We start from the raw sequence: 6,473 nt of genomic DNA, 5'->3' as shown, positions 1-6,473 counted from the left end.
GGAGGAAGGTTCTTGGCAGATTTGTATTTCATACATCTCACATTTCTAAAACAAAATGTTCCCCTCTTGTGTAGACTTGGACAAAACCCACATGCACACGGGGCTGATTTGTGATTCATATTCGCTGATGAGTCTTTAGCTGCTTTCTGCAAAATTAGAAAAAAATATGGATAAAGCAAAATTTTGTTTTGAAGTGATTTCACTTACAACTAATTCGAGAGAGGATACGGGCCTGCAGTGATACTGTTAATGATGATCAACAGACGACCCTTTGGACGAATGGTTGATCTTGAATCCTTGTTTCACTCCACTCTGTCCACAGTAAACCAGAGATGTGGGCGTACTCTCGAATGTTTCAGCTGTGTCAGCTCTGCTCTGAGTCAACCGTGAAGAAAGTGGGTTGAGTGTGAGGTTCTGGGGATTTGGTTCTGTTCAAGGAGGGGGTTAGGTCTCTTAGACTCTCCACAGAATCAGACCATGTGTGAGTGCTAAGTCCCTTCAGACGTATCTCTTTGCAACGCTATGGACTGTAGTCCCCCAGTCTCCTCTGTCCATGAGATTCTTCAGGCAAGAATACTGGAATGGGTTGTCATGTTCTCCTCCAGGGGATCTTCCCAATCCAGGGATGGAAGATGTGGTCTCTTATGTTTCCTGCATTGGCAGGTGAGTTCTTTACCACTAGGGCCACCTGGGAAGCCCATAATCAGACCATAATTCCCTGCAATCATACCAAGATCTCAGAATCTTCCAGATCATATATTTACAAGAGTCATCCTGGACTGAGGTAGAAATCCAGCCCAAACCTTGAGTCTGCTTAAGCATCCTGAAATTCGAGTACAAATGAGTTATGTGTTCAGTTGAAAATACTAAGAGTTAGGTTCAAGTCCTGCCATGTCCTGACCCTAGCTAGCCATATGACTTGCAGTGATTTATTTAAACTCCCTGGGTTTCCCTAGTCCGGGGATCAACTCTGTGGGGCTGACTCTGTGAACTGACATAGTTTCAGAGGTTTCTTGAAACTCTACAATTGAAGACCAAGAAATTCTGGAAGCAAGATCTAGATGATTGTAAAAGGTTATACATATATCCTTCCTGCTCCTCTTTTAATGATACTAGAATGGTGGAAAAATACCCAAGGCATTTTGCACTATAGAGAATTAGGGAAGAAAACAAAATTATGAACAGCACTATTAAACAAATTAAGAAACTGAGGCAAAGAAAGAACAAAGATGTTTGACAGAACCAAAAATTAACTACCCCCTCCCATTTCTAGTCTAAAAATTCAGGAATAAAACACTATTCCTTGTTTTGTGTACCAGCAGCAAGCAATAGTTTAAAATCAGCTGGCAAGCAGTCTGGGACTAATCTGGCTTTGTTTCTCCACTTTATCCGGTGTGTCTACAAAACTGTGTAGTACACAACAGAAGAGATAATGAAGAAGCTGGAACAAGACCAAACAAAGCAAATCCAGTCCTGTGATTTATAAAGGGTTGCCCAATGACCCTGGAAACAGAGTGGGGGAGGAGGAGTCAATGACTTAACAGAAGAAAGTTGAAAACATAGTCATAAGTTACCACTAACTACTGAACGTAAAGAAAGTCTTGGAAGACCTCCGTCTTCCCTTTCCATGTTGATTTTGAGAGAGTGATGGGAGGACAAACTAGAGTCAGCAAAATAAACTCAAGGATCTTAGATCATTTAGATTTGTGTGATGTGCTGGAAAGGGATTCGGTGGGCCAAATCCCTCCCCGCCCCACCCCCTACCCCTGCCTGCCCCAGGGTTCTTTTACATCTTTATACTTTCTGTGCATTCTCCTTCAGATTTAGCAGGTTGATCAGGAAAACATTTTTGCAAATATAGGACCCTTAGTGAAACAACATCCCTGAATATGCCCTTTAAAATGTGTTCTTGACAACATCCCTCTTAACCCAGTGTGTGACTATAGCTGAACACCTTGTGGCTTTGTCTTAGCTTTTATTTATTTTTTTTAAAGGTGTTTCTTCTAGGCAAAAAGGTGAAGGCATCTACTTGCTTCTCTCTAGACTTAAGCAAGCACTGTTTTCCTCACTCCTTCCTAATTTCAAAATTGTTGTTGTTGTTCAGTCGCTCAGTCACGTCCGACTCTTTGTGACCCCATGGACTGCAGCACACCAGGCTTTCTTGTCCTCCACCATCTCCCGGAGCTTGCTCAAACTCATGTCCATTGAGTCAGTGATGCCATCCAAACATCTCATCCTCTGTGGCCCCCTTCTCCTCCTGCCTTCAATCTGTCCCAGCATCAGGGTCTTTTCTAATGAGTTGGTTCTTTGCATCAGGTGGCCAAAGTATTGGGGTTTCAGCTTCAGCATCAGTCCTTCCAGTGAACACCCAGGACTGATCTCCTTTAGGATTAACTGGTTTGATCTCCTTGCAGTCCAAGGGATTCTCAAGAGTCTTTTCCAACACCACAGTTCAAAAGCATCAGTTCTTTGGCGCTCAGCTATCTTTGTGGTCCAACTCTCACATCTGTACAGCTACTGGAAAAACCATAGCTTTGACAAAACAGACCTTTGTCGGTGAAGTAATGTCTCTGCTTTTTAATATGCTGTCTAGGTTGGTCATAGCTTTTCTTCCAAGGAGCAATCGTCTTTTAATTTCATGGCTACAGTCACCATCTGCAGTGATTTTGGTGCCCCCCAAAATAAAGTCTGTCACTGTTTCCATTGTTTCCCCATCTATGTGCCATGAAGTGATGGGACCTGACGTCATGATCTTAGTTTTTTTGAATGTTGAGTTTTAAGCCAGCTTTTTCACTCTCCTCTTTAACCTTCATCAAGAGGCCCTTTAGTTCCTCTTTGCTTTCTGCCAGAAGGGTGGTGTCATCTGCATATCTGAGGTTGTTGCTATTTCCCCCAGCAGTACTTCAGATAGCCTTTATTGTTTCTAAATTTCTTACCTCCCAAGTTTATATATTTTATTGCCTCCCCACCTCAATTGTGGTTTTTGTTCAGACACACCAAGTTGTGTCCGACTCGGTGACCCCATGGACTGCAGCATGTCAGGCTTCCCTGTCTTTCACTGTCTCCCAGAGTTGACTCAAACTCATGTCCAACGCCATCCAACCATCTCATTCTCTGTTGCCTCCTTCTCCTCCTGTCCTCAATCCTATAAATGTTTTCCAATTTTTTAATTTTATACCATGTCACTGTTTTCCCTGATGAACTAAATTAGTTCTTAGGGGTGTTGTAATAGGCCAGTGTTAGTCGCTCAGTCATATCTGACTCTGCAACCTCATGAACTGTAGCCTGTCAGGCTCCTCTGCCCAAGGAATTCTCCAGGAACGAATACTGGAGTGGGTTGCCGTTTCCTTCTCCAGGGGATCTTCCCGACGCAGGGATCGAACCTTGGTCTCCTGCATTGCAGGCGGATTCTTTACCTTCTGAGCCACTAGGGAAGTCAACCTGTAATACGCCAACCCTTTGGGAATTGTCTTGTTTATAAATGTAGTTCTCTTTTGATTCGATTGACTGTGGCATTGACATTTTTACAGTATTTCAGTTTGAGTGTGAGAAGAGTAGGTATGTTCCACTCCCAGTGCTTTAGTTTTCTAGTTGCCATCTGTCTGTTGCCCTCCTCCAAAGCCTGGCTATCAAGTCCATTCATGCTAAGGATATGAGTCTTCACATTTAAAACACAGGGCGGGGCGGGGGGGTGGGGTGGGAAGAAACCATAAGAAAAGCAAGTTGAAAAAATAAATGACAGAGAGGAAATGAGAGATATGGCAAGAAGGCACAAAGATAGTCCAACGGACAGAATCCGCTCAGACCTGAGCCCTTCTCTGGCTTAAACCTCATCTTAAAAAAAAAAAAAAAAAAAAAAACCTCATCTTGCCTCAGATTTTATCAGCAATACTCAACAAATAAACCATCTGTTCAGAGTAAGAGGTTGGAGGCTGGAATGACCTGGAGGGGCCTGGTAAGTTTTCACAGAGACAAGATTTTAGTTGGAGGAATGGGAAGGATTTGGATGCAGACAGCACGAAAAACTCCAAGACCACTAGAAAGGACTGAACCAGGCAAAGAGCGGCCTCTGGGAGAGGGTGTATGCTAAGCAATGTGGGGATCAACAGCTGCAGAGGGTGGATGGAGCTATAAATCTGCATGTCCTGTTAGAATGACTAGTGTGGAATTTTTCCTGAGGGGATTGCTGAACATTTCTGCAAAAAACCTATTTGGTGGAAAAAAAAAAAGTTTTCTCTGTAAAGATTAATCTGGCATTCCGAGGACATGAAAAAGAAGGAAACACCAAAAACCGTTAAAACAGCTTTCCAGACCATTGAATCAACTTCCCTCTTTAAAAAAAAAAAATGAGGATAAAGATGTTCCTTAATGCTTTTATTTATGTTAGAAGAAAGGATACCATATAAACCAGCATAGCTAATAATAACATATGATAGAGAGTATGTGTGTTTCTAGGTCAAATAAGTTATTATAAAAGTCAGGCACGCAAAGACTGGCCGAAGACGATAGAAAAGTCTGCCCTGCTCTAGTTAACTTTCACCAAGCGTCAAAGGCCTTCCTTCATCCAGGAAGCCTAAGAACTTTCAGGCAAATGGTGCAGAGGTGCTGCTGTTGTCATAACTATTATTTTGGCAACACAGATTGTGGGGGAAGGCGCTAATATTTCTCTGTTGTGAGTGCATATGTACATAGTCCACACACACAGGCAGTGTGTGTGTGTGAGAGTGTATGTGCATGTGTGTAGCCTAAACTTTTTAAGGTCCTCTATCATCAAATCAACCTAATGTCCCCAGTGAACTCTCTTCAGTCTATTCTGGGCAGTCTTGTCCAACTTGTATCTTTATCAGAATCTTTTTTCTCATTAATACAGAGAAAGCAGATAGTTTGCCGTTTTGTTACAACAAAAGAGGAAAGAATATGAAATCAGTATTAAGAAATTTATTTTCATGAGTTTCTTAGATGTTTGATGAAATTTCCAGATAGTTTCTTTTTTTTTTGTTCACTTTTTAAAAAATTAGACACTGTATGTAGTGTTACTGACACTTTTGAGTCCCAACAAAGGTTCTCATGCCCGATGTTGCTTGAGCCAATAGAACAAGACCAAGTTCAGCTCAGAAGCAACAGAAATTTAAAAAAAATTTTTTTATTTACAGTATTATTTGGCTTCACCAGGTTTTAGTTGCAGCATGCAGGATCTCTAGTTACAGCATGTGGGATCTAGTTCCCTAACCAGGGATTGAAACTAGGCATCCTGCATTGGAGGGTGGAGTCTTAGCCACTGGACCACCAGGGAAGTCCTGGAAACATTTCTCTTATCAAAGAATGGAGAGCCAAGTGTGAGCTTGGGCTCCAGAGCACTTAACTCCACAGGCTGTGGGCAAGGTGCTTTATAGGGGCCTGTTCAGCAGGGAGGGGGCAGGGTTCTCCCAGGAAGGTGCATCTGAGCAACACAGCCTGTCTGCACACAGCCCGCCACTGCCATTGTGGATTGAGGTATCGTGTGTGTGTGTGTGTGTGTGTGTGTGTGTGAGATCTGTGTGTGTGTGTGTGTGTGTGTGTGTGTGTGTGTGTGTGTGTGTGTGTGTGTGTGTGAGATCTGTGTGTGTGTGTGTGTGTGTGTGTGTGTGTGAGATCTGTGTGTGTGTGTGTGTGTGTGTGTGTGTGTGTGTGTGAGATCTGCATACGGCCCTCCCAGCTGAGGTGTCATTGTGGATTGAGGTATCGTGTGTGTGTGTGTGTGTGTGTGTGTGTGAGATCTCTGTGTGTGTGTGTGTGTGTGTGTGTGTGAGATCTGTGTGTGTGTGTGTGTGTGTGAGATGTGTGTGTGTGTGTGTGTGTGTGTGTGTGTGTGTGTGTGTGAGATCTGCATACGGCCCTCCCAGCTGAGGTGTCATTGTGGATTGAGGTATCGTGTGTGTGTGTGTGTGTGTGTGTGTGTGTGTGTGTGTGTGTGTGTGAGATCTGCATACGGCCCTCCCAGCTGAGGTGTCATTGTGGATTGAGGTATCGTGTGTGTGTGTGTGTGTGTGTGTGTGTGTGTGTGAGATCTCTGTGTGTGTGTGTGTGTGTGTGTGTGAGATCTGTGTGTGTGTGTGTGTGTGTGTGTGTGTGTGTGAGATCTGTGTGTGTGTGTGTGTGTGTGTGTGTGTGAGATCTGTGTGTGTGTGTGTGTGTGTGTGTGTGTGTGTGAGATCTGCATACGGCCCTCCCAGCTGAGGTGTCATTGTGGATTGAGGTATCGTGTGTGTGTGTGTGTGTGTGTGTGTGTGTGTGAGATCTCTGTGTGTGTGTGTGTGTGTGTGTGTGAGATCTGTGTGTGTGTGTGTGTGTGTGTGAGATCTGTGTGTGTGTGTGTGTGTGTGTGTGTGTGTGTGTGAGATCTGCATACGGCCCTCCCAGCTGAGGTGTCATTGTGGATTGAGGTATCGTGTGTGTGTGTGTGTGTGTGTGTGTGTGTGTGTGAGATCTCTGTG

The sequence above is a fragment of the Cervus elaphus genome, chromosome 30, assembly GCF_910594005.1.
Source record: "Cervus elaphus chromosome 30, mCerEla1.1, whole genome shotgun sequence".
Classification (NCBI taxonomy): domain Eukaryota; kingdom Metazoa; phylum Chordata; class Mammalia; order Artiodactyla; family Cervidae; genus Cervus; species Cervus elaphus.
The sequence above is the reverse complement of the archived record's forward strand: the minus strand, read 5'-3'. Positions refer to the sequence as shown.